At 45.7% G+C, this 14,354-nt stretch overlaps 1 protein-coding gene across 9 annotated transcripts in view; it reads left to right on the top strand.

The window, feature by feature from the left end:
- The window catches only part of RPS6KA2 (ribosomal protein S6 kinase A2), a 404,289-nt gene that overhangs the window by 231,923 nt on the left and 158,012 nt on the right, over positions 1–14,354 (top strand). The window lies entirely within an intron of this gene.

The following is a 14,354-nucleotide window of genomic DNA, read 5'->3' as shown; positions in this document are numbered from 1 at the left end:
TGCCCTCACAGCCGCTTGGCTAGGCCGCGCACACCCGGAGCCTCTCGACGTGGCTCCTCCTGGCGCCGCTGCGAAGCAGGTGTCTCGCCTAAATTACACAGCTACGACCCAGCCTGCCAAAGGGGAAAGGGAAAGTGTGCTTGGTGGAAACAGAAGCCAGGCGCAAGCCAGCTGCACAGTTCCCTCGGCCTGACACGTGGCCCAGGGAAAGGAGGATTCCTGGGTGAAGAGGGGGTACGCCCATCCCGCTTGGAGGAGCAGGGGTTCGTTATGGCTTCCCGGTGTGCCCAGGGGGTGCCAAACTGCTCCCTAAGGAAGAGCCTCTGAGCCCAGAGCCTCCCGGTGCCCTGACCTCAGGGAAAGGGCCATCCACCACCACCCGGATCCCAGAAGAATGGGCACGCAGCTTTGCTGTAGCTTAGGTCACAACGTGCGGACACGGTGGACAGGGGCGGGCTGGCCCCGAGCCCCCGCAGGCGAGTGTGCAGGACCCTCACGGAAGGCCCCGTGGGGAGAGCCGGCTCGCGCCTCCCGCTGCCTTGCCCCATCTGGGCCTGGCGGGCTGGCTTCCCGCGCCCGGGCACTGCCCCGCTGAAAAATTGAAGGAAAAATGCCCACAGGGCTTTGGAAGGGGCGTGCGATGGAGGGTCATGTGCTCAGTTCATTCCCAGTGCTCATTCTGTGGGATTAGAAAAATGGGGTAGTTGGGAGAAGATCTAGGCTACCCTGTGTGTGAGGAATAAAATGCATGTTTTTGTATTTGAGTGGCTGGCTGTGCAATCCCCAGAGGACCCACAGCTCCAGCTTTTCCTCAGCCAAGTGGGCCTGTTCCTCCCCCAGGATATCCTGTGTCGCTGGTGACAGTCAGGTGAGTTCTGAGAACTATTTAAGACATTATGGAAATGTAAGACGGCATCATCTTCTGCTTAACAGTGTAAAATGTTTGAGCTGGCAGCTCACAGGACTGAGTTTTATTGAACTTTTGCGATGTCTGTGATAAAAGTCTCAAGAATGACCATTTAGGAGACTTTGTCTTACTTCCCCAAATTCTTCATGACAAAAGCCTTCTATGAATTCTTCTCTTTTCATAAAACCCCATCAGCCAATAGCAGCTCACCTTTGCATTTCAGGAGCTGTGCTGTCTGCACCTGGTCTTCACGTGCTTTTTATTCTTCCAGTTATCCCGTTTTCCCTCCTGTTTCTCCCTTTTGGGGCGGGGACCCTTGCCCATATCTTGATTTTGGACTTTTCTAGCCTTAAAACTGTGAGACAATAAATGCTTGCTGTTTCAGCCAGCATTGTGTGGTTCTTGCCATAGCAGCTGGTGTGTTATGACAGTGTGTGTGTGTATGTGTGTGTGACTTTCCTGACCGTGGTGATTAGCTCAGCATCAAGCACGTGGCCCACAGCAGTCATAGCAGAGTGGAGCTTAAGCCCTTTGTTCCGTGGCTGTGGCAGCATGAGGAAGCGTAGATGCATGGTTGGCTGGTTGGCAGCCCTCTTGTGACAGGAGGTTACCCAAACTAGGGGTAAAGCTAATGCACAGGGGAGGGCAGAGCCGAGAAAATCGTAGAGAAATGAAATCGGAGCCCTCATCAGCTCAAGCCTGAAGTCCAAGCTGCCTTGGGACATTTTAGTTCTGTAGTCTGGTCTTTACTTTTATTGTTTAAAACAGTTTGATCTGGGTTTTCTCCTATTTGCAAACAAAACCATCTTGATACTTCATTAACTCTTCACTAAAAAGCCTAAAAAGTGTTTCTTAGGTGAGGCACCTGAATTTTAAAAGGGTCAAAAAGCTTGCCTGGGGTCACGCTAATAGTAAATGGGGCATGAGCAGACAGGCTTAATTCCCTTAGCCTCCGGGGCCTGCTGCCGCCACCCTCAGCACCGCAGTTAGGGCAATTGCCTGCCCCCTGCCCCCTGGCCGGGAGAATGCCATCCTGAAGGTGTTTTCTGTTAAATATGGACATATGTCTCGTAGGAGATTGGCTTGTTAGCTATAAATTCCCTGTAATGAGGGGCTGCATTTTCGTGTTGCTGGTAGAAGGCAGGAGCTCAGCAAGCAGGGCTTGCAGGCGTGGAAGGCTGCGCCTCGGCTGTCCTGAGGCCCTGCGGGGGAGTGTCTCCGCGCCTCGAGAGCACCGCGACTAGAATCCGGGGTTGCCTTCCACTCACTCTCAGGGCTCCGGAGAGCTTTCTCACGACAGGAGCCATGCTTTCTGCCACGGCGCCTCGGCGTTTTTCTCTCCTGGGCTTCCATTTTCGGTGACACTGGGCACATCTTCGAGATGGGGCAGGCTGAGCTGGGCTGAGCCGGGCCGGGATGTACAAGGAACACAGTGGTTTTGCTCTGCAGTCTCTAGACAGTCCCCAGCTGTCAGGGGCTTGACCCTGGCAGTCTCCATGCTATTTGGTTCATTAGAAGCAGCGGACATTCACGCTCCTTTAACAGTTTTGGAAATGTCAAGAGAATTCTGTTAAATGGGTACATATAAAAAATACGGGCATATCTTAATAATATGTGTATTTCTAAAATGCAATTCAAATTTAAATTTATCCTCGAAATATAGTAGACACACTTTTTCGAATTTATAAGTTTAATTGAGATCATAAAATAGGAAAATTACAATTCAGTTTTTTCATTCAGTGAAAAAAATGAAATGTGTTATTTTCTATGTTTGCAATCATCCTTTTATTCTTTCATGTACTTAAGGATGCTTTATTTTTTTTTTGCTTTGTTTTTGTTTTTTTGGGCATGGGCAGGCTCCAGGAATCGAGCCTGGGTCTCCAGTATGCTTTAGTTTTTGTTCTGTCTACTTTTCTTTACCCTTAATGACCTCCCAGTCTAAAATCCAGAATATGTGAATAATAATTAAAAAAAATAAAGATCCAAAAGAGCAGGATAGAAATGGATACGGATTTCAGAAGAAGTAGTTTGGTTAGCTTCCCAGTTCTTCTTAGAATTAGTCAGAGTTATAACTTTGTATAATAAATGTGTGTGTGTGTATATATATATATATTCATTTTGTAGAATACATTTTATGAAAACATTATAATATTTTCTTTCCTATTACATTTCATTCTTTTATGCTCAAATTTTTGACAGTACCACCTTTAATAATAGTGACCACATTTTGACAAATTAGTAGAAGGAATATGTTGTATAAAATAATATACAAAAATACGATGTACAAGAAAAAGCCTCCTCAAGAAATCTGGATGCAAGGAACCTTTTAAATCCTGGAAGTATTCACAGTCCTTGGCAGAAAAACAAAACTATATACTAAATGCATATTTAACTGTTGGAGTCATGAAACTTATAACCAAATAGCCATAGGGTTTTATCTGTATTGAGCAGCATGGATTCTTTACTTTGAGTTGAGTCCTGGATTCTTCTGTAGATGACAAGCAGTTCATTCTCAGTCCCTGTTTCACGTTGATTTCATGTCCCTCCCCTGCAGCCACTATCTTTGTTGGTTGGAGCGTTTTTTATCCACAAGGAAACAAAACCATTTGCAGATACTTTGCATGATATTTCGACGCTGCTTGGGAATGAAAAGTCATTTATGACTTGCTTTTCCTATGTTCATTAAATGACATGCTTCACGTTGTAGAAGCTTGTCATGCTTACATCATTATTTCAGGACTTTTTTTTTTTTACATTCTGTTTACCTTTACATAATGCCATTTCTAGCAAGCTCTTTGGTAGTAAAAGATTTTGTGTTGACATAAACAGCAAGCAATATAATTAGGAGATGGACTTGGATAAGATTACAAAACAAGAGAAAAAGTAAAAATGGCTAGAAAAATATATAAAATGAAAATAAGAATAAGTGATTCAAAGCTAATAAAGTTTCTTGATCTTGAAATAATCACAGAAAGATTATTTCTGATTATCTGAATGTTTCAGTTCATGAATTCTCCATTTTCAGAACAGTTAAAGATTAGTGCACTATACTTGACATTAAAACCTTACTAAATAAAATTAAACTTCTGATAATTCCAAATGCCATTCAAGATCCTAGTGTTCCTACATCATTATCATAAATACCAAATATTAGAGCATACTGCTGTAGCTATAATAATATACCATAGAAAAATTTATGAGAAATATCTAACTGCAAAATATCCTAGGAGTCCTGTCTGTAATAACCCTGAAAGTTGATCTAAATCAAGATTTTTCCATTACCCTATACACTTAACACCCTTTTGTCAAGCATCGTGTTCAAACTCCAGTATCTGAAACAGATTTTTTAGAAGTACCACTGCATTTGATGAGGCTGAGTGGACTTGGAGTCCTGCTTGCTTGATTTCCTGGTGCTCTCCTTGCCCTCCTCACCACTCCTGGTAGGGGCCCCTGGTAGGGGCCTCAAGCCAGGCCCCCTGAAATCCAGGGTCCCAGAATAGCAGTGGTCTAGAGTCCGCGTGAGCACATGTGCTGGGTGTAGAAGCAAATAACCACCTCCTTACCCTTCGCCTGGCTTGGGATTTAGAGAACAGGGCATACTTGCCCCCTCTTCTTACTGACAGTTTTCTAATGTCAGTGGAGCTTGGGTTGAATTTGAACTCACCCCATTCAATAGTCTGGAAGCTGCGCTTCAGTGTAAACCCCAATCTTAAATTGTTTTGTTGCTTAACAAATAAACCTAAAATGTTTAGTTCATTTATCTCTTTCACAGAGGTTCTGTTTTTAAAAAGTGTCCTTAGTTTCCTGATTGTTTGGATCTGGGAATAAACATGACTCTGAATCAACTTCAGAAGAAGCAGCATATATATCTAAAGAATAGTTCCGCCTCTGAGATGGGCCCACACTGAAAAGTCTAAGAGTGACAAAGTTTTCCTTTGAAGAACAGATTAGAAAACTAATGAAGAAAACTGCTGTAAGTCTCATAGAAAAGAGACTATTGGACTGTTCTACCAATTTCTAATATATTACATCTCTATGGTCTCCAAGGACATTTGCTTGCATGTGCGTTTTACATCTAACAGAAGTTGAATGTTAGATTTTCCCTGAGACTCGAAAGTTACTCTAGATTTTGTCTCCCTCCCAGAAGAAAATAATCCTAAATTCTTAAGCTGGAAATTCTTAGGTAGATTTGAGTTAAGTTAGACATGAGGATTTTGAATCAAGCAATTTTTATTTTTGTAGCCCCAAATTGGGTTAAATTTACATGGATATAAAAACATTTGTTACCACCATACAAATAACGTTATCTAACTTCTAAACCATGAGGTTGCTTAATAGCCGAGGGAAGCATTTTCCCTTTTGGAGATAAATCCCTTCCCAAACATGTCTGCATCCTAAATTCTCTGATGCTGCCTTTGAACAAATACCCTGTGGAAACAGTCTATCGTCCATTAAGCCAGTGCTTCTTGGGGATCTTTGAAAATATTCCAAAATCTTTCCTGTGTCTTGACTCATTTTTCGGCTGCTCTGTAGCAAAAGGCACGGGGAGATGTCCTCTTAGGAGCTGCCTCAGTATTTGTTCTTTGTTCTAAATTCCCTTGAATGCCATAACTTTTTTTTTTTGCTTTCGTTTTAGCAGCTTTATTGGGATATAATTCATGTACCATGAAAGTCATTCATTTGAAGCGTGTAATTCTATGCTTTCTAATAAAAGCCACAGAATTGTGTAAAAATCACCCCAACCTAGAACCACCATCTCGTTAGCACTCTCTCCCTTTTCCCTCCCGTATGCCCCGCCAGCTCGAGGTAGTCACACGTTCACCTTGTATCTGTACGTTTGTCTGTCACAGGCGTTCCGTGTAAGTGGAATCATACAGCATTTGTCCTTTTGTGCTGGGTTCTGGCACTTGATGTCCTGTTTTCACCCTTCATCCACATGGTAGCGTCTGTCATGACTGTGTTCCTCTTTAGTGCTGAATTCTAGGCCACGGCTTGGCTAGACATGTTTTTGTTTTTGTTTAAAGCCTCTCAATAGTGTAATTGGTAAGATTTTTTGCAGACTTAGATACATTTTGTTTATCCATTTGTCTGTTGATGGATACTCAGGTTGTTTTCAGTTTTTTTGGCAGTTATGAATATTGCAGCTCTGAGCATTTGTGTGCAAGTCCTTGGGTGCACATGTGTTTTCATTTCTCATGGGTACATAGCTGGGAATGGGAGTGCTGGTCATACGGATACTCTGTGTTTAACCTCTTGAGGAACTGTCAGGCTGCTTTCCGCTGTGGCTGTACATCTTACAGTCCCGTCAGCAGTATGGGAGGGTTCCAGTTTTCCTACCCCCTTACCAACACTGTTATCATTCATCTTTTTGGTACCATCATCCTAATAGGTATAAAGTGATATTCTTATTGTGGTTTTGATTTGCATTTTCCTGGTAACTGATGATGTTGGTCTTCATTTCATGTGCGTATTGGCTCTTCGTGTATCTTCTTTAGAGAATTGTCTGTTCAAATCATTTGCCCATTTTTCAGTTGGGTTATTTATCCTTTTATTATTGAGTTGTAAAAGTTATTTATGTTCTGGATGTAAACCCCCTATAAGATATATGATTTGCAAATATTTTCCCTTTCGGAATTATTTTACATTTTCTTCATTGTATCATTTGGAGCACAAATGATACATCTGTATGTAACTTTTGGGTTACCTACCATTCCACCTTGATTTGCAGTCACTTTGAAGGCTGATTGAACTCTGCCACGTTTCCAGGAGGGTGTTCTATTCAGGATATATCTATGCAGAATTCATGGTGCCTCTTGCTTTTCTCATAGAATATAGCAAGGAATGTGTGGGGTCTCTTCAGCTTTGTCTCCCTCACAGTGATCAGGTCGGCATATTTCAAGGGAAACAATTTTAACTCTTTTGCAAGCACTGGGATCTGTGGGTGGCCAATGAAATAGGGTGCAGATGGCTGAAGTCTGAGCTGTTTGAACTATCCGGGGCTGTGTACCCCATTTTCTTTTCATCAGGGCAGGAATTGTTGGAGTTGAACCCACAGGTTGTAGGTGTAACAAGAAAGTTGGGGAATCTCATGGGTTGAGTCCTGTGCCCCACAGCCCCCCGTGGAGCGGCTCACTGCCAGCTCTGCTGTCTCGTGACCTCAGTCAAGGTTCTGAACAGGTGGCAGGATGCCAGGGAGCGAGGCCAGTGAGCTGGGACAAGTGGTGACTCAGTGGCCAGGCCGCGCTCACGCCATCCCGCAGAGGAGGGACGTCTGCTCTGGCCATGTGTTTTCAGGCAGAGGGTGTCTCATCATGGCTCGTGTTTTATTTCACATCTCATTAAGGCAGAAGCAATCTTTGGGCTTATTCTTTTTGATAGAATTGGTATGCCATTTAAATTGTGATGTCACCTTTGAAACAGCCCATTAGTTGAATGTAGAAAAGGCGCGTGTGCAACCATGTGTGTATTTACGTCAGAGATGCCACCCCCCACACAGCTCTTTACGGTTAGAATCACAGTCTTTATGCTAATTTTTAAGAATAGTATATCAATTTTAAGTGGCTAGAAAGAAACCATATTTTAAAACAAATAGGAATCAGTACTAATGATTTAATAAATGCAAATCCTAGTATCCTATTTGGATTGCTTCTTAACAAGCAAATTTAAGTTCCGTGCCACAATCGCCAGGGTCCTCACATTTTGCGTTGCCTTAGTGGCTGAGTAATGACCCCAGGGTTACCTTTTAAGGAGCTTGTAATCTAATTAAGGAGAAAAAACATAATAGTCTTGAAATAATTGAGAATGCTACATGTGTGGCACAGATTATCAATACAGTGGGGTTGAGGACAAGGAAAGTCTTGGAGGCTGAAATATTCATTCATGTAATGAAGAAATACCCTCTGAATGCTGGCCGCGGCCATCGGAGCCGGGCCCCCGAGTGAATGAGCCTCCGTTGCAAATCCTGCCTCTCGCCTCCTTTAGAGAAAGCCCGACTGGAGTGGAGTGGGACAGGTGGTGGGAGTAGGATCTTGAGTCTAAGAATGAAGGACTTCCAAGTGACACCCCTAACCGGGAGTGAATGGTGCCCGTGTCTGGACCTGTGTACTGCGAGCCCCTTGGCACACACAGCCTCTGGGCATGGGCGCTGGGCTGCCCTAGCGTTGCAGCGTCTCATTTGTTTGTCTTTCTTAGTGCAGTCATCCTAGTGCTGTGGAAACATTAGTGTTTGATTCTAGCGTCTTCCCCAGACAGCACTGCACCACGTGCCAAGTGCTCTGCACATTTATGTCGAATGCTCACCACGGCCCTGGGTGTGAGAGCTCTTCCTCACTTGGCTGTGCAGAGTGGGAAGCGAAGGCACCACCTGACCGGTACCTGCTGGTGGTCCCCAGACGGAGCTGGAGAAGCCACCATCCACCAGCCCACACCAGAAAGGTCTACAGACTCCCGACACCGCAGGTTCCGGATTTAACCACCAGATGAATGAGTCCAGCGATTTCAGCTCCTCCCACCACGGGGAGCCAGCAACCATCCTGGGCAATGTGGAATGTGTAGCTTATCCAGCTACTTGTCTCTGCCTTTAAAAAAATAAGTTTCCCCACAAGCTCACACCAAATATCCAAATAGGTCACAAAAGCAAACGTGTACTAGGGGAAATTTTATAAAAGAAGGAAATTCCTTACGTTTTAATGAGTGAAACGTTATGCTCCCATTTAAGTAAACTCAGGAACTTCTAAGCACTGATTGTAACACGATCACTTCCTAGAACTTTCCAAGTCACATTTCATACCAGGACTGTGCTCTGCAAAGGGACGTGCATGTGCACGTGTGTCACTCACAGTGCAAACTTCATGCTGGAACCATCTCCTCCTTGGGACGTTTTTCATGGTGGGCTAGGAAACGTGGCGTTTCTGTTACTATCATGTCTCCTTACCTTTAAACATTTTGGCATATATTCCATTCTTCTTGTTTGTAGACCCTCCCTTTTTTCTTTGAGACCTTTGGAAGGAAGATTTCATCACAGGAAGTTGGATAATGTCTTAGCTTCTGTCTCACTCTTTTGAGCATCTCAACCTTGCAGTTTCTGGACCTCTGCGGGAGGCAGAGGTGATGGCCTCTTGGGCAGCTGACGAGGAGCTTGGTAACTGCCCCCGCCCCAACACTGTGCCCAGGCTGTGGGCAGCCCCTAGGACCCCCTCCCTCAGGCTCTCTTAACACCCCAAGGCTCCTTGGTTAGGTCCATGACGTCGTCTCACTTGCAACTTGGGTCACCTTGGACTTGTTTGCCAGCTTCCCTGGAGCCTACCGATGGCCTGTGCTGGTCAGGGCGGAGCTGCTGGCAGGACCCTCCCTCCCCATTCCCTGCAGTGGCTGGCAGCACCACGGGGGTCCTTCCCACAGACGGCTTTGACAGTGGGCCATCCAGTGCAGACCCCAGGGCCCTGCCTGCCACGCAGGTGTTTCCAGGGACTAGGGCCACCCCTGTGAGCCCCCTCCCCCGGCTCAGTCCTCCGTCCACCCTCTGCTTTGGAGGCACCACAACCCACTGACGACAGGAGCAGGCGCCATACATCCCAGCAGAAATGCCCTTCCCTCAGAACGGCAGCCCGGTCCCCAGATCCCAGGGTCCGCAGAACAGAGGGTCTCTCTAGACCCACAGCATTCAATTCTTGATTCTCTAGTATACTTTTTAAACATATTTAAATTGTGGAAATGCACACATGACTTACAGCTTGCCATCCTAGCCACTGTAAGTGTACATCAGCGGCGTCAGTTACTTTGACAGTGCGGGACTGCCGTCCCCACCACCTGTTATGTATAGTTTTTCATCATCCAGGACAGAAACTGCCGGCTAAACAGTAATTCCTGTCTGCTCCCCCAGTCCTCCAGCATCTTTTATGCTCCTGCTTGTACCGTGGAGGAGCTTGATACTTGACAGCAGCCATCTGTGCAGATCCATTTAAGTGCTTGTTTGCACACTGACCTCTCTCTAGTCTCAGGCATGCTCACTCGGGCCGTGGAGGCAGCATGCACATCTCCCTCCACCCGCCACACCCAGTCAGGCTATTGGACCTGCAGAAAAGTCCTCAGCTCTGTAAGCAGAAATACTCACGTGGGTCCTTTTGACATTTTTGTCGTGAACTGTTTCAAACGCTTATGTATAATAATTCAGATTAAGAGAAAGACTGTCAATGTGGTTGAGCACAATTTACGTCACCCGCTCTCCTTCCTTTCCCTCTGGAGTTTGGGGCCCATCATTCCCATCTCCTTTTGTATATTTTTGTTGTAAATATCCTAAACAGTATATCGTATAATTTCTTCACGGTTTGAGTGTTATATAAATTAAATCCCATTGCATGTATTCTAGTGCTCGCTGTTAAATGGATGAGACGCTTGCCTGTTGGTCATGTGTTTGCTTCTGTGCAGTGTTTTGTTGTCTCACTCCACCGACGGTCTGTGACCATCTCCTGGGTCTGTGATATCTCCCAGGTCTGTGACGTCCGCCGGGTCTGTGACGTCCGCCGCGTCTGTGATGTCCGCCGGGTCTTTGACCATCTCTCGGGTCTGTGACGTCTGCAGGATTTGTGACGTCTGCCAGGTCTGTGACGTCCGCCGCGTCTGTGACGTCCGCTGGGTCTGTGACCGTCTCCCGGGTCTGTGATGTCTCCCAGGTCTGTGACGTCTGCCGGGTCTGTGACGTCCGCCGCGTCTGTGACGTCCGCCGGGTCTGTGACCGTCTCCCGGGTCTGAGACGTCTGCAGGATTTGTGACGTTTGCCGGGTCTGTGACGTCCGCCGGGTCTGTGACGTCTGCCGCTTGTGCCCCGCCGTGTCACTCTGGTTCGACCTGCAGTGCCGCATGACTGGTGTGGCTGGGACCTTTCTGTGTTCCCTCGGCTTTACATTGCCCACTTATGTGGCTCTCCCATTCTCCTCCCCCTCTTTTAATTGATTTATGGGAGCCTTGATGCCTTCTGATAACAATTCTCACCCAGTTATAGGTGTCGTGTTTTCTAGCCAGTGGCACCTCTCAGCCTCCTTATGCAGAAGTTTTTAATTTCTGTCGATGAGTTTACCAGTCTTTTTCTTTACCTTTTGTGTTGTCTTAGCTAAGGAGCCTGTCATTATGCTGAAGTCATAAAAATAATCCATTCTTATCTAAAAATTTTAAGTTTTACATTTCACATTTTAGTCTTTACTTGGAATGAATTCTAACATATGGAACTAATTTAATTTTTTTTGTTTTTCTTTTTAATATGATAACCACTTCTCTCAGTACTGCCTGGTGAATTGTCCATCCTTTGTCCCCTTATCTGCAGGGCCACGGCCCTCCCATTGCGAGAGTCCATGTAAAGACTGAACCGCTGCATTTGTCTAACCTGTGCTGAAACCACACTCTCCTAGTCACTGCAGCTTTATCCAGTCTTGATACCAGACACGGCAAGTCTCTCGTAGCTTCGCTTTGTTTTTCGGCACACTGTCTTTCCTCTTCTTGGTCCTTTGTGCTTCCGTTTGGCTTTTAGAGACTCCTTATCATGGACTCAACTCTTCAGTCCAGCCAGATTGCCTGGCCTTCAGATAAGAAAGAAAGATGGTTTACGTAGAAGTGCTTCCTGACCGGTAGAGTGCTATACAAATGTGAGTTGTGGATATTCACATGATAAAGATGTCGTCGTTGATAGTTATAGTTAAGGACATTTTTTATATATCCCTTGTACCTGCTACTGGATAACTTGCTTGATTTACGTGACTTCCTCTTTATAAAGTCAGGCAGCCTGTGGTGCTCAGTAAATAGTATCTGAATTAAATCATCAACCAGGCTCCGAGGTACATCAGTTATTACTTTTTAATAGTTCTAACTATGCCTTCATTTGTCACCATCTTTTTGAGGTGAATGCCAACAGTTTTATTTTTTTTTCTTTTAAAGAAATACTGGGTACTCAGGGTATTTTAATAAATTGCTCCCCATGTCTACCAGCCAGAAGCAAGGTTAACTTCAGTAGGAATAGTATAATAAAAGTGACTTTGAGTTTGAACTTTAATTTCCTACTGATTTTGACAAGACTGTTTTCAAAGTGCCTAAGTATTCTATTTGCTATTTCTATTCACTTTGTAGAATAGATTAGCTTTTTTCATGGATTTCAATACATTTCAAATTTCATTTCCCTGAAAATATTCTGTATGCAGCTTTATTACTTGGTCCCACATACAGGGCAAGAAAATAAACTTTTATGCTAAAAGAATTTTTGTTCCGTCTCCCATTCATTTATTCTACCAACTTTTGAGCATGAAACTACCATGGGTGCTTATTTTGAGTTTAATTAGGCCCTCTCTCTGCCCTAAAATCTGTCAGGAGTAAGAGCCATCCCTGGTTCCTAGGGCGGTATGCCAGAGAGGGAGCGCCGGCCGATTCATACGCGCTCAGCTGTAGAGTGTCTACAGGGACCCAGCACTGCCCTCGGAAAACAGTCACATAGGCGATGGGCACCGCCAGCCCCAGCGCCATCGTCCACTGGGGGAGCCAGTGAACGGGCACTCCAGAGCCCTGAGGTGCATAGGAGGGCTCTAGAGTACCACGGCCACATCACAGGGAACCTGGGAGGGCCCTGTGGAGGGATGGCGTTTGAGCAGCATTTGACGAGTGAGAGGCAATGTCATAGGAAGGAGAGGACCAGCCAAGGACTGCACCTGGGACGAGGAGCTGCAGGTGTGAGCTGACCAGCCCAGGAAAGAATTAAATGCCATCCCCCTTCATTTGTGTAATATTTATTATTATGGTCACATCATTGAGCTCATATTGAACTAAACTCCATCACTGCAGCTTGTTTGTTGCTTGTTTGACACAGTGAGATCTTCCATTTATTCCTGTTATTTTGTTTGGTGTTACATTCAGCCCTCTGAGTGGTCAGTATTTGTTTGGCTGCTGACCCTGTAACCTTGCACAGGAACTCTCCTTCTTGGCTTCATTCCCTCGACTTCTGCATCACAGGCCGGGAAAGCATGCTGAAGGCAGGGCCTTGGGTGCCCCTATCAGAAATCCCCTTTGTCCTTGGCATGGAGGGTGAAGCACACCCTTTTGTCGAGTCACTGAGGCTGCTTCTCATCCCCATCATCAGGTGTCCATTTTATTCAAAATATTTCAATGAGAAACCCTCACCCAGTGTCCTAAAGACTGGAGACACCAGGCTTACCTCTCCCTCATCTGCTCATCGGGCAGCCTTGTCAGAGAGAAGGAAATGGGCTGGCTTTTAGCGTAACTCTTCTGATTCCTATTGATCACAGCTTCACTCTAAGCTATTCTCAAACTGTCTTCAGCTATCCTGGACTGTGGTTTGTAGAATCCAGCTCTCAGAAATCATTTGCTTGTTTTTGGTCCTTGCTATCAATGCAGGACCCCGTGCTTCTTCGAAGACCACCCAACATGGATCTTCGCACCCTGAACATACCAGGTGACTCCTTGTTCCGGAACCTTCCAGAAGGACTTCTTGGGCTGGAATCCATCACAGAGGTTCCGGTTTCTGTGCTTGAGACAACTGTAAGCCTCAGTGCCCCAGACCTGCTGGCGAGCTGGGCTTGTCCTGTCCGTCTGCTGCCCCAGCTGTTCCCCCGTGCCCGGTCCTGGGAGCAGCTGCAGTGTCGTAGGCGTCAGATGAAAAATCACCTGGTCACCAAGCCTCGCATCTCAGAGCAGACAGAAGTGGTGCTGATGGGAGTGCCTCCTGATCAGCTTTGGAAGAACGCAGGGTGGAGGAAGAAAGAAAGAGGGGTTCCAGGATGCTTGCATGGAGAAAGTCTCTTTGTTTCCTGCACTGCTGCAGCTCTAGCAGAGTCGGATGTGACGTCTCTTCACTGCTTCCATTCTCCACAAAGAAACAAATTTCCTTTTCCTGCTGCAATAGCCAACAGAAATGTGGAACCCAAATGTTTACACGTTTTACCGTGCGAACCACCCATGATTTAGTTCGTGGTAAGCAGGCTCAAAAGCTCAGATTCCAGGTCGTTTAAACAAATGTCTAAAAGATTCAAAAGCCCATCTAATTCCAAGGTTCTGTCTAAAGCTGGTTTTGAAATTTCATTAGCCCCAAATGTAGCTTGAGTTTTCAGGGCTGGCTCCTTTCCCTACCTAGCTACAGGACTGTGAATCCAGACTTAATTTTGCAAACCATTTACTCCATCTGCAAGCCTCTTCAGATTGTTCCCATAGGAACATACATGCATATATGAAAATAAAAGCATGGTTGCTGTGTCTTCTCCTGACCTCTTACAGGGACTCCTTCCACACCAGGCTCAGCAAAGAGAACGCGGCATTGTCCCTGGCAGCAGGGAGCCAGGGCACCGAGGACAGCGCGGATGCTGCACGCACACTGGCCTGCGCCCCAGTTTGGCCCTGCGGCACCTTTCTCCTTCCCTTCTTTCCCCTCCTTCTTGAGAAGTTCTTTTTTTTTTCA

This window comes from Tamandua tetradactyla, chromosome 11 (assembly GCF_023851605.1).
Source record: "Tamandua tetradactyla isolate mTamTet1 chromosome 11, mTamTet1.pri, whole genome shotgun sequence".
In the NCBI taxonomy this organism is placed as follows: domain Eukaryota; kingdom Metazoa; phylum Chordata; class Mammalia; order Pilosa; family Myrmecophagidae; genus Tamandua; species Tamandua tetradactyla.
This window is presented reverse-complemented; position numbering and strand designations above follow the sequence as displayed.